The 14,194-nt window shown below is 46.5% G+C and overlaps 1 protein-coding gene across 3 annotated transcripts in view; it reads right to left on the minus strand.

Annotated features, from left to right (window-relative positions):
* The window catches only part of LOC110507473 (periaxin), a 29,598-nt gene extending 15,823 nt beyond the window's left edge, over positions 1-13,775 (minus strand). For all 3 annotated transcript variants that reach the window (XM_036964719.1, XM_021587479.2, XM_021587484.2), the window contains exons 1-2: positions 13,653-13,775; positions 120-175 (exon numbers count right to left, since the gene is read on the minus strand). The gene's annotated coding sequence lies outside the window, so the exon portion shown is untranslated. The remainder of the gene's footprint in view (positions 1-119; positions 176-13,652) is intronic.
* Positions 13,776-14,194: the final 419 nt, after the last annotated feature.

Consider the following 14,194-nt stretch of genomic DNA (forward strand, 5'->3'; position numbering starts at 1 on the left):
CTGGCTCAGTAGAGGAGATACCAAGTTCAACAGGTCAGTAAACAGCACTGCAGTACACCACCTCAGGTATGGTAAATAGCGTGTCTGGAACAAGTGAAAGCCAGATAGTGGCTACTCACGGCTGGTTCTCTGGCCTGGGTAGATACATGACTTTCTTCCAATTCTCTGTCAGAGTCTGCAAACAGGAGGAGATTATGTCAATGTTGGCGTGTGACGCACTGACAAGAGGGCAGAGGTCAACAAGACTATATCACTTGACCCCACTGACACATTGGCATGATATAAGGTCATGGATACAGCAAATGGACACACACATGCATATGCTTTAAGATTATACCTTCTCTATGTTATAAATTTTTTTCGCTTGACGCAGGTATTGCGGCATGCCCATGGATTTCCAACCATTTGGTTTAGCGACCGGCCTCTCAGACTGCGGTGCATTGCTATGGCACTCTTGGAATTATTTCCATGGTTTTGCATATCCCTGCACCACCCACCCTAGCCCCTCAATAGCCCTCTACTTATAGGCAGGAGGCACTTGACTTTTTTGCTGGTCCCCAGAAATGTCATGCGTGTCCTACCCTTTTGGTTTCATGTGATGGCTTTTTGATCAGTCTTGGCATGTGTGTTTATGCGTGTGTGTGTATTTGTCAAGTGGGGGGATCCAGTACTCAGTATCAGCGTATTTCTCATGCCTCTATCGGGGGTGTCAGAGTGTCGGGTATCTCAGCCGGTCACGAGAACAAATTACAGACATTCAGAGTGCTCCTGCCCAGGATGGATAAACGTTGTGAAAGCAGGGACACCCGCCTTGGATAGTATGCTTCATGAGTACTGGACATTGCAATAATAAGGCTGTTACGCATCTGATCTATTATGATCTGTACAATGTTAATACCGGTATCAAGAAATAACTAAATGGCTCTAACTTCTCGACATAGCTAAATTAAACAAACTTTTTTGAGCTGATATAAAAACATGAAATACTTAAGAGCTTGTATCCATAATATCCAGGTAAAGCAAGAGTTCAAATTTTACCATGACATTTGGGGAGATCTCTATTTTTTTCATGCGACCTCCTACTCTATGCGTGCATGAGCTTGACATTTTTTGATGGGCCGAATCGTAAAGACGTCAGACCAGTCAGCATGTTTTCATCTGATTGTCAAACAAATCACTTCAAAAGTAGGCTACCTGCGCATGTTTGTCCACTATAAAATTATTCCAGCATCCAAACAGTGCACTGTTCACATGATACTTTTTTAAACCACGACACAGAGGTGGGGGGTGTTTTTTTCATTTGGAATAAGCTTTTACTTGAATATTTAACACTGTAGCAGTAGGCTAGAAATGGCATTTTAAACAAATAGGCGAATGGTTAAATTGGAATTATTTAGAGACCCCCTGCCCACCCTGCCCCCCCCCCCCCCTTCCCCCACCATAATATGTGTATGAGTGAAAGAAGCAGCTGACCAAGAGTGCTCCCTGCTCTGCACAGTGAGTGCTCCACATAGGTCAGACCACTTTCTTTATATAGAGCCAGCTCTCTCTGACCCACATCTGCATGCTTACTACTGACTGATCTATACGGCTTGGATCCCTTCCATTCAGCTTAGAGGGAGCTGCAGACTACAGTCCAACACAGCAAAACAACCTATCCTCCAATCTGGCAACCCATCTGTTTCGTTTCGCATTATGAGATTGACTTTCTGTGGTAAATGAAAAGGTTACGAATTAACGTTGGAGAAGGACATGGTACTGTCTGCGTGCGTCTGTTCTCATGATATGTTCAGCTGGTCAGATTTGGTGTCCTCAATGTTCTCAATGTCTTTTTAAATGCATTGGTCCTATACATTGAGACATTGCACCTAATTCATCAAAAAAGGTTCACGGGATTAGGTTTCCCTCTATTAGATTTGATAATGAAGTAACAGACCTTGACTTGGTGGCCAGCTATTTGCTACTAGGATATGGGAAAGGACAGGACAGTTCACTAACATTCTCCAGGCATCAAACAGCCTGATCCCAGTCTCCGCAGGGTATCAGCCAGGACCCTAGTTAGAAACGGAATAAGAATGGGATCTTGTGACGTGTGGCTTTGTTTTTGGCGGATTGTGCAACAGCGACAACCATGCCAGAGTAACGATAGTGATATGAGCTATCTAATCTCCAATGAAGCAATATCTTATTCAATTATAATTGGAATATGTTTCTATTTGGCTATACTGTGGAGTGGTTATGAAGTCAGGTTCCTGCACAACGGAACACATAGACCTACCCTTTTCTATCAAAGTGTTTGATACTGGAATTGTCTTTCTGAACAAGAATATTGTTCAAGGTAAAGAACGACAAGCAAAGAGAACAAACAACCAGATCTAGAGAGGTCTCAGGGACATGCTTTCAGCAGTGGAGACCAGGCTGTTTCACTCACAGCGTGCCAACCAATACACAGTGCGGGTATAGTATGTAGTAGGAAATGGGCCTAATATATTCACCTTATGAATATTTAAATGTCCCCACATACAGTAAACATAGCTTTGATACGAAGCGCTGTGTGTCTTGTTTGCTCTGTATATATTTTGCAGCAGTTGAATCCTAGGGGCTTCCAGGTCAGTCACTTTAGACACTGATTTGGCTAGTCATCTAGACACCATGTCCAAATACTAATGGAATTCTGCAGAGGATCAACTGTGTTTGTTTTTCTCCATCATTTGGAAAGTTACAGTAATTGGGTTAGCAACTAGGCAACTAAAAGAGCGTCATCTGAAGTTGCAAAAAAATCTATTTCCCTTGGACTGAGAACGTTGGAGAGTCATCTACTGTAACCATCACAGTGACAGTCTACCAGAAGTTACCCCATATGTACAGCCATAGTATGTAGTATTAAGACACACACTTAGCAGCTACAGACCTGCTGTGAGGAGAAAGCTAACCTGATTGGTGCTAATTCAATGAGGGTCATGAGACCCAGGACGAAGAGAAAGGACCCTTTGTTAATCAATACTATTCCGGTAATAAGTTGACGTGCAAAGATATCTACCAAATAGCATCCAGATTTACAGAGAAAAAGTGGTACGTTTGTGTACAACTCAGGGATAAAGTTAGTCGAAAGCTATTGGATTTGAAAAACAGTTTATTCAAACAGTTCAATGCCGAGACACATTATGAATCATGAAGAGACCTCCTAAAACTGCTACATATAGATTTTAGTGTTACCAAATTCCCCCATCTGTTTTCGTCAGTTATTGATCTCTACTTTCCCATGAAGATGAACTACTTCTACTAGAGGGGACCTATGCCAGCTTGAGTTGTGGTGAAAAAAAATCCTAAATGTATTCCCCCAACTGTGTCCAAAACAGACTCCACAATCTTCGCTGCTGGTTGTTGTCAATTCCCTATTTAACAGGCCAATGAAGGGAAAGCCCTACTCGGCATAGCTGGCATTCCCAGAAATGTCACAGACTTTAAACCATACAGATTATTTTTGGTTAAAAATAACCCCACTCCAGGACACTTTTGAATGTCTAAAACTAAATGGAAAGTATGTAGAAATTATAATGGAACTATACGTTTTCAAATAACTGCACTTTTTTTCTGGCCAGCAAATGGCTTTTGACGAACAAATCGGTCCAGAGAAAAATCTGCGCTGCCCTCCGCTGAATTTTGAGATGTGACCCTAGAGCCAAAACTATTGCCCACTCCTGCTTTAAACTGATCATTTGGACCCAACTGTGCTACTGTTATACCATAAGGTACACAGATATACCTCAGATACAATATCCTGTTTAAAAACCGTACATTATGAAACAAGAGACATCTATAACTAATTGTGGTATATTCTATTCTTCACTAACAGTTGCCTTGGACTGTTAATAGGTCAGCATGTGGACAGAATCAGGTTTCAGTGTCTGTGTGACTTGTGAATAACTCAAATCAAATTTTATTGGTCACATACACATGGTTGCAGATGTTAATGCGAGTATAGCGAAATGCTTGTGCTTCTAGTTCTGACAGTGCAGTAATATCTAACAAGTAATCTAACAATTCCCCAACAACTAACTAATACACACAAATCTAAAGGGGTGAATGAGAATATGTACATACAAGTATGTGGATGAGCGATGGCCAAGCGGCATAGGCAAGGTGCAATAGATGGTATAAAATACAGTATATGCATGTGATATGAGTAATGTAAGATATGTAAACATAGTTAAAGTGGCATTATTTAAAGTGGCATTGTTTAAAGTGACTAGTGATCCATTTATTAAAGTGTCCAGTGATTGGGTCTCAATGTAGGCAGCAGCCTCTCTGAGTTAGTGATGGCTGTTTAGCAGTCTGATGGCTTTGAGATAGCTTTTTTTCAATCTCTTGGTCCCAGCTTTGACACACCTGTACTGACCTCGCCTTCTGGATGATAGCGGTGTGAACAGGCCGTGGCTCAGGTGGCTGTTGTCCTTGATGATCTTTTTGGCCTTCTTGTGACATTGGGTGCTGTAGGTGTCGTGGAGGGCAGGTAGTTTGCCCCAGTGATGCGTTGTGCAGACCACACCACCCTCTGGAGAGCCTTGCGGTTGAGGGCGGTGCAGTTGCCGTACCAGGCGGTGATACAGCCCGACAGGATGCTCTCGATTGTGCATCTGTAAAAGTTTGTGACAAGCCAAATTTCTTCAGCCTCCTGAGGTTGAAGAGGCACTGTTGCGCCTTCTTCACCACACTGTCTGTAGACACCAACAACAACGAGACAGCCAACAGGGAGGAGGTGAGGGCACTCGGAGTGTGGTGTCAGGAAAACAACCTTTCAGTCAACGTAAACAAAACAAAGGAGATGATCGTAGACTTCAGGAAACAGCAGAGGGAGCACTCCCCTATCCATATCGAAGAGACAGCAGTGGAGAAGGTGGAACGTTTTAAGTTCCTGGGCGTACACATCACAGACAAACTGAAATGGTCCACCCAGGAACTTAACATTTTCCACTTTCTCCACACACCCTTGTGAGGCCCCAGTGTTGAGGGTCAGTGAAATGGAGATGTTGTTTCCTACTGTCACGATCGTCCTCCTCTTCGTCTGAAGAGGAGAGGCGAGAAGGATCAGAGGACCAATATGCGGCGTGGTAAGTGTCCATGGTGAATCTTTAATAAAGAAAGACTGAACACTATGCAAAAGAGTAACGAAAACAATAAACCAAATACGACCGTGAAGCTACAAAATGAGACCTGTGCTGACACAAGCCACTAACATAGACAATCACCCACAAACAAACAGTGCAACCCAGGCTACCTAAGTATGATTCTCAATCAGAGACAACTAATGACACCTGCCTCTGATTGAGAACCATACTAGGCCGAAAACATAGAAATGCCCCAAAACATAGAAAAACAAACATAGACTGCCCACCCAACTCACGCCCTGACCATACTAAATAAATACAAAACAACGGAAATAAAGGTCAGAACGTGACAGTACCCCCCCCCAAAGGTGCGGACTCCGGCCGCAAAACCTTGACCTATAGGGGAGGGTCTGGGTGGGCGTCTGTCCGCGGTGGCGGCTCTGGCGCGGGACGCGGACCCCACCTCATCATTGTCTTAGTCCGCCTTATTGTCCGCCTCCGTGGCTCTCTCAGCATGACCACCCCTCTCAATGACCCCACTGGACAGAGGGGCAGCTCGGGACAGAGGGACAGCTGCTCGGGACAGAGGGACAGCTGCTCGGGACAGAGAGACAGCTGCTCGGGACAGAGAGACAGCTGCTCTGGGCAGAGGGGCTCCGGCAGCGGCGCCGGACAGGCGGGAGGCTCCGGCAGCGGCGCCGGACAGACGGGAGGCTCCGGCAGCGGCGCCGGACAGGCGGGAGGCTCCGGCAGCGGCGCCGGACAGGCGGGAGGCTCCGGACAGGCGGGAGGCTCCGGCAGAGGCGCCGGACAGGCGGGAGGCTCCGGACAGGCGGGAGGCTCCGGCAGAGGCGCCGGACAGGCGGGAGACTCCGGCAGAGGCGCCGGACAGGCGGGAGACTCCGGCAGAGGCGCCGGACAGGCGGGAGACTCCGGCAGAGGCGCCGGACAGGCGGGAGACTCCGGCAGAGGCGCCGGACAGGCGGGAGACTCCGGCAGAGGCGCCGGACAGGCGGGAGACTCCGGCAGAGGCGCCGGACAGGCGGGAGACTCCGGCAGAGGCGCCGGACAGGCGGGAGACTCCGGCAGAGGCGCCGGACAGGCGGGAGACTCCGGCAGAGGCGCCGGACAGGCGGGAGACTCCGGCAGCGGCGCCGGACAGGCGGGAGACTCCGGCAGCGGCGCCGGACAGGCGGGAGACTCCGGCAGCGGCGCCGGACAGACAGGACCACCTGCAGGGAGGAGACAGAGAGACAGCCTGGTGCGTGGGGCTGCCACAGGAACCACCAGGCTGGGAAGACCTTCAGGAGGCTTGGGGTTAAGAGGAGGCACCTGAAAGACCGGGCTGTGGGGGAGCACTGGAGCTCTGGTGCGCAACCTTGGCACCACTTCCCCAGGCTGGATAACCACTCTAGCCCGGACCGTCCAGAGTGCAGGCACAGGTTGAACCGGGCTGTGGGTAAGCACGGGAGATCTAGTGCTTACTACACGCACCTCTCCCTTCGGCTCCATTCCCACAGTCGCCCGGTACGAGCGGAGCGCGGGCAGAGGACGCACTGCACCCTCCCAGCGCCCCGGAGACACAGCACGCAGAGCCGGCGCAGGATACCCTGGGCCAAAACTGCGTACCGGCGACCAGACCCGCTGAGCAGGCACCATACGCCCTGGCTCGATGCCCGCACTCGCATGACACTCTCGGGGGGCTGTCCTATAGCGCACCGGAATATGGACACGTACTGGCGACACCGTGCGCTTAACCGCATAACACGGTGCCTGCCCAGTATCTTGCTGCTTATAATAAGCACGAGGAGTGAGCGCAGGTCTGCTACCTGGCTTAGCTCCACCCCTCGTGTGCCCCCCCCCCAAAAAAATTTGGGGCTGTCTCTCGTACCTGTCGCACTGCCGTGCTGCCTTCGCCAACCTCATTCTCCTGTAACCTTCCTTGCACTGCTCCATCGAATCCCAGGCGGGCTCCGGCACTCTCCCTGGGTCGATGGCCCATCTGTCTATCTCCTCCCAAGTTGTGTAGTCCTGTGAAGCCGGCCGCTGTTGTTGTTGCTGCCGCTGCTGCTGCTGCTGTCGTCGCTGTTTTCTACCACGCCGCTTGGTCCTTGGTTGGTGGGTGATTCTGTCACGATCGTCCTCCTCTTCGTCTGAAGAGGAGAGGCGAGAAGGATCAGAGGACCAATATGCGGCGTGGTAAGTGTCCATGGTGAATCTTTAATAAAGAAAGACTGAACACTATGCAAAAGAGTAACGAAAACAATAAACCAAATACGACCGTGAAGCTACAAAATGAGACCTGTGCTGACACAAGCCACTAACATAGACAATCACCCACAAACAAACAGTGCAACCCAGGCTACCTAAGTATGATTCTCAATCAGAGACAACTAATGACACCTGCCTCTGATTGAGAACCATACTAGGCCGAAAACATAGAAATGCCCCAAAACATAGAAAAACAAACATAGACTGCCCACCCAACTCACGCCCTGACCATACTAAATAAATACAAAACAACGGAAATAAAGGTCAGAACGTGACACCTACCTTCATCACCTGGGGGTGTCCCATCAGAAAGTCCACAACCCAATTGCACAGGGCGGGGTTGAGACCCAGAGACTCCAGCTTTTTTTAACCTTTATTTAACTAGGCAAGTCAGTTAAGAACAAATTCTTAATTTCAATGACAGCCTAGGAACAGTGGGTTAACTGCCTTGTTTAGGGGCAGAACAACAGATTTTTACCTTGTCAGTTCGGGGATTCGATCTTGCAACCTTTCGGTTACTAGTCCAACACTCTAAACACTAGGCTACCTGCCATCCCGAGGAGCTTGGAGGGTACTATGGTGTTGAATGTTGAGCTGTAGTCAATGAACCGCATTCTTACATAGGTATTATTTTTGTCAAGATGGGATAGGGCAATGTGCAGTGTGATGGTGATTGCATCATCTGTGGACCTGTTGATGCGGTATGCAAACTGAAATGGGTCTAGGGTGGCCGGTAAGGTGGCAGTGATATGATCCTTGACGAGCCTCTCAAAGCACTCAATGATGACAGAAGTGAGGACTACGGGGTGGTCATTTAGTTCAGTTATCTTTGCGTTCTTGGGTACAGGAACAATGGTAGCCATCTTGAAGCATGTGGGGACAAAAGGGATCCTGTCTGGGCCAGCAGTCTTGTGAGAGTTAACACGTTTAAATGTTTTACTCATGTCAGCCACGGAGAAGGCGAGGGGGAGGGTGCAGTCTTTGTTTGTGAGCCGCGATGGTGGCACTGTATTATCCTCAAAGCTGGCGAAGAAGGAGTTTAGTTTGTCTGGAAGCGTGACGTCGGTGTCCGTGACGTGGCTGTTTTGGTTTTTGTAGTCCGTATCTGAGCCGTTGAATTGTGACTCCACCATGTCCCTGTACCAGCATTTTGCTTGTTTGATTGCCTTGTGGAGGGAATAACTACACTGTTTATATTCAGCCATAATTCCAGACCTCTTTCCATGGTTAAATGCGGTGGATCGCACTTTCAGTTTTGCGCGAATGCCGCCATCCAGCCACAGTTTCTGGTTAGGGTAGGTTTTAATCGTCACATTGGGTACAACATCTCCAATGCACTTCTTTATAAACGCACTCACCGAGTCAGCGTATTGGTCAATGTTGTTCACTGAGGCTGACCAGAACATATTCCAGTCCGCGTGATCAAAACAATCTTGAAGGGTGGCTTCCGATTGGTCAGACCAGCGTTGAATGGTTCTCGTCACTGGAACATCCTGTTTGAGTTTCTGCTTATAATACGGTATGAGCAAGATGGCGTCGTGGTCGGATTTGCCGAAGGGAGGGCGGGAGAGGGCTTTGTATGCATCACGGAAGTTAGAGTATCAGTGTTTGAGAGTAGTAGCCCTGCGTGTCGTGCAATCAATGTGCTAATAGAATTTAGGTAGCCTTGTTCTGAAATTTGCTTTGTTAAAATCCCCAGCTACAATAAATGTAGCCTCCGGATATATAGTTTACAGTTTACATAGAGTCCAGTGAAGTTCCTTGAGGGCTGTCTTGGTGTTCGCTTGAGGGGGAATGTACACAGCTGTGACTATAACTGATGAGAATTCTCTTGGTAGGTCGGGTGAGCAGAAGGACCTGAGTTCCTGTATGTTGTTATGATTACACCATGAGTTGTTAATCATAAATCATACACCCCCGCCCTTCCTCTTCCCAGAGAGGTGTTTATCTCTGTCGGTGCGATGCATGGAGAAGCCGGGTGGCTGAATCGATTCCGACAACATATCCAGAGAGAGCCATGTTTCTGTGAAACAGAGAATGTTACAATCTCTGATATCTCTCTGGAAGGGAACCCTTGCTCGAATTTCATCTACCGTGTTGTCAAGAAAACTGGAGTAGTTGGCGAGTAGTATACTCGGGAGTGGTGAGTGATGTGCACATCTACGGAGCCTGACCAGGAGGCTGATCCGTCTGCCCCTTCTGCGGTGCCGTTATTTTGGGTTGGCTACTGGGATTAGATCCATTGTCCTGGGTGGTGGTCCGAACAGAGGATCCGCTTCGGGAAAGTCGTATTCCTGGTCGTAATGTTGGGAAACTGACGTTGCTCTTATATCCAATAGCTCTTCCCGGCTGTATGTAATAAGACTTAAGATTTCCTGGGGTAACAATGTAAGAAATAATACATAAAAAAACAAAATACTGCGTAGTTTCCTAAGAACTCAAAGCTGGTCTAAGCATGGAGTTAATCAGCCCCATGACTCAGGTGAGAGACATAGCATGGTAGTACCCAACCTGGATTCCTAAAGCATCATGTGCTCCCTGAACATGAATCAGACACTAGAGTCTTTGCAGAGTCTGTAGTCTAATCAGAATTGTAAAGTGGAATCATGTAATGCACAACCTGAATACACAAAACTAAGATTGAACTGAATATGGGATTGAACTGAATATGGGATTATATGGGATTGTTTTAGCCAGTCACACTTATAAAGGCTCCTCATCCAGAATATGTCTTTGAAGAGGACTATGGGAACGGAATATTAGAGATAGAGAGGGTCTTCTTGTCCTTTGAAAGCTCAGATGGAAAAATCAGCCACATCCTGAGGCGGACAGGAAATGCCTCTTTATAAACCGGAAACTGAGATATTTTGTGAGATAAATACTCAACAAGGAGGGCAAGACACAAACAACCCTCCTTCTCCCATGATAATGTCAAATATAGCACTGTTGGGTGATGAATAAATGTATTTAAAGCACTGACATTCATCTCAAATCTAGTTTTTATCTGTGTATTTTGATGGCAGTTTCCCTGTGTCTAACTGTGTTTCCTTCTGAGCTTCCCCAGCTTCCTTCAAATCGCCCAAACCGCCTCTTGACCCGGTTACTTCCTTGTCTACTACCGACCCGCACCACTGCTCAAGAAACCTGTCGCTAGGAAACTGTAATAATTTGTTTTCTTATTCACATTAATTCATACTAACTCTGTCACACTACCTTACAGCTCAAAGAGAATAGGATTCCTATGATATTATACCCTGGTATCCTACACTTTCCCAGTAAATAAAAACTCCCATAAACGCTCATATTTACATAAAAATCAGTCTTGTGACATACAGTGGGGCAAAAAAGTATTTAGTCAGCTACCAATTGTGCAAGTTCTCCCAAAGATGAGAGAGGCCTGTAATTTTCATCATAGGTACACTTCAACTATGACAGACAAAATGAGAAAAAAAATCCAGAAAATCACATTGTAGGATTTTTTATGAATTTATTTGCAAATTATGGTGGAAAATAAGTATTTGGTCACCTACAAACAAGCAAGATTTCTGGCTCTCACAGACCTGTAACTTCTTCTTTAAGAGGCTCCTCTGTCCTCCACTCGTTTCCTGTATTAATGGCACCTGTTTGAACTTGTTATCAGTATAAAAGACACCTGTCCACAACCTCAAACAGTCACACTCCAAACTCCACTATGGCCAAGACCAAAGAGCGGTCAAAGGACACCAGAAACAAAATTGTAGACCTGCACCAGGCTGGGAAGACTGAATCTGCAATAGGTAAGCAGCTTGGTTTGAAGAAATTAACTGTGGGAGCAATTATTAGGAAATGGAAGCAAAAATCCCAGAACCACATGGGGGGACCTAGTGAATAACCTGCAGAGAGCTGGGACCAAAGTAACAAAGCCTACCATCAGTAACACACTACGCCGCCAGGGACTCAAATCCTGCAGTGCCAGACGTGTCCCCCTGCTTAAGCCAGTACATGTCCCGGCCTGTCTGAAATTTGCAAAAGAGCATTTGGATGATCCAGAAGAAGATTGGGAGAATGTCATATGGTCAGATGAAACCAAAATATAACTTTTTGGTAAAAAGTCAACTCGTCGTGTTTGGAGGACAAAGAATGCTGAGTTGCATCCAAAGAACACCATACCTACTGTGAAGCATGGGGGTGGAAACATCATGCTTTGGGGCTATTTTTCTGCAAAGGGACCAGGACGACTGATCCGTGTAAAGGAAAGAATGAATGGGGCCATGTATTGTGAGATTTTGAGTGAAAACCTCCTTCCATCAGCAAGGGCATTGAAGATGAAACGTGGCTGGGTCTTTCAGCATGACAATGATCCCAAACACACCGCCCGGGCAACGAAGGAGTGGCTTGGTGCGATGCATGGAGAAGGTCCTGGAGTGGCCTAGCCAGTCTCCAGATCTCAACCACATAGAAAATCTTTGGAGGGAGTTGAAAGTCTGTGTTGCCCAGCAACAGCCCCAAAACATCACTGCTCTAGAGGAGATCTGCATGGAGGAATGGGACAAAATACCAGCAACAGTGTGTGAAAACCTTGTGAAGACTTACAGAAAACATTTGACCTCTGTCATTGCCAACAAAGGGTATATAACAAAGTATTGAGATAAACTTTTGCTATTGACCAAATACTTATTTTCCACCATAATTTGCAAATAAATTCATTAAAAATTCTACAATGTGATTTTCTGGATTTCTTTTCTCATTTTGTCTGCCATAGTTGAAGTGTACCTATGATGAAAATTACAGGCCTCTCTCGTCTTTTTAAGTGGGAGAACTTGCACAATTGGTGGCTTACTAAATGCTTTTTTGCCCCACTGTATCTATAACTCTCTGAGTTGACTCTACTTGTCTTGTCAGACTCTACTTGTCTGTAGGGGGTCAGAAACAGTCTGCCTATTTCAGACTGGATTTGGGGAGGGTTAGCTGCATGCATTACACTCTGCTACGCAGTGGCATAAACATCTATCTATAGTTTATCAACAACATTCATAACAGGTCCCTGCAGTGACGATAACTCCAGAGCAGACTGTACCCCCCCCTCCCACCCCTGTGGATGGTGCTGGTGTCCCATTAACACGTTTGACCCCATAGTCCTCAGAGGAATGGCAGGGGGATCACACACACAGACATTCAACACATGCCATCAAAGGGAGGAGAGGGCTATGAGAACACACACAGTTCAAAATCAGATAGGAGTTGTTACCGAACATCCTAACAAGCAGCCATGTAACATGTTACATTCATCGGCTGAGATAGATTCAAAAAATGAACGTAACCTTAACGTTTTTAAGGTTTTTAAACCTTAAGATGCTTTTTAAATAGCTACACAAAAAGACTCCCAACGCACACATTAACATCTCTAAAATGACCAACACATTCACATTTTTCCTAGGCAAACGGTCGCTAGTGGCCTGAGAACCAGAGGGAGGAAAAATAACTTGAAAATAACTTTTAGATGATACTTTTACGTAATACTTATATGCCTGTTACTGTCATTCAAACCTAGCCTTAACTCTGGGTGGGTCTTGCCCTCCATACCGGGTTTACCATTCTACCCAACTTGCCATGGCATACCAAGCTATTGGGCTGGGGTGCAACATTCAGATCCTGTGACCGGCAGGTTGCAGAAGTTGCCCGTGTGTAAAATTAAGATGGAGTGTTTGAAACAATTGCGTGCTGCTACTACCTCGTCAATAATCTTTGCAAGCAGGAACAGCAGCAGACAGCAGCAATCCACAACGACCATGTTGAGCATATTGGATGGTGACATAGCCCTATGCTATCAACAATACAAGTGGCGTTTGTCCTTCTATACGGCCTGTGTACTTATCCAACAAATAATAGCTATGTTATCAATACCTAGCAATGTGCAGTGTCTCCAGACTTCAGTCTATGCTGTACAACACAGTTAGACAAATGTTTTTAATAAAATAATGGGGGTGAAAGAACATTCTCAAACAACGATGCAGATAACTAGATGAACAGATATGACATGAACAAGACTAAAGTATATTATCACCAGTGGACTTGATTCCATTCTGCACTATGTACAAACAGTTGAACAGCCATAACACCGAGGTTAAAAAAGTCCTGCCACTCTCCTAACCTGAGATACATGCACCACCGCACCTACCCACCACAACAATCCCACTCTTCCACATGTACTGTCCACAAACTCTCAGATCTAAGAAGTCACAATGAGTCCGATCTAAGACATGTCCACTGTAGTGAGATGGAGACTAATCCTACCTGGTTGATACCGCTGTCACAGTGTGCTACCTCCCTGGGTGAGAGATTCACCTGGTAGAAGTTCTGTCAAACTCTCACTCACTCACTCTCTCCTGATCACCCTGTTACCAGCCAGGCTGTCCCTTCACTGAAACCTCAGTTGGGAAATCTGGACAAGCCCCATGGCATCTCTAGGTGGGACGTAACGAGAGTAATGATTGGACGAGGGCAAGGGGATGCCCCCATATTAGGAAGGTGAGGGGCAGGACTGTCAAGATAAGGGGGAGGAGGAAGGGGCCAAAAACTTTGACAGGATTCAGTCAGATTGTCATGAGCTTTCTTCTGCTGCATATTTGAGAAAAAGACTGGAGACCACTCTTCTTCAGCGACATGTAAACTACCTACCTGGCTGGCTGCTGGTGACATTGTTTAAATTCCCTGAGGAGTCAAACAAAGTGGAGGAATAACAAAAGGAATTATCTTCAGATCTGGGATAGCGGAGCTAATGTTGTGTGGCTATTTTTATCCCCCGAGATCAAAATAAGAACAGGCCTGGGGTCTTA

The sequence above is a fragment of the Oncorhynchus mykiss genome, chromosome 27 (genome assembly GCF_013265735.2).
Source record: "Oncorhynchus mykiss isolate Arlee chromosome 27, USDA_OmykA_1.1, whole genome shotgun sequence".
NCBI lineage: Eukaryota > Metazoa > Chordata > Actinopteri > Salmoniformes > Salmonidae > Oncorhynchus > Oncorhynchus mykiss.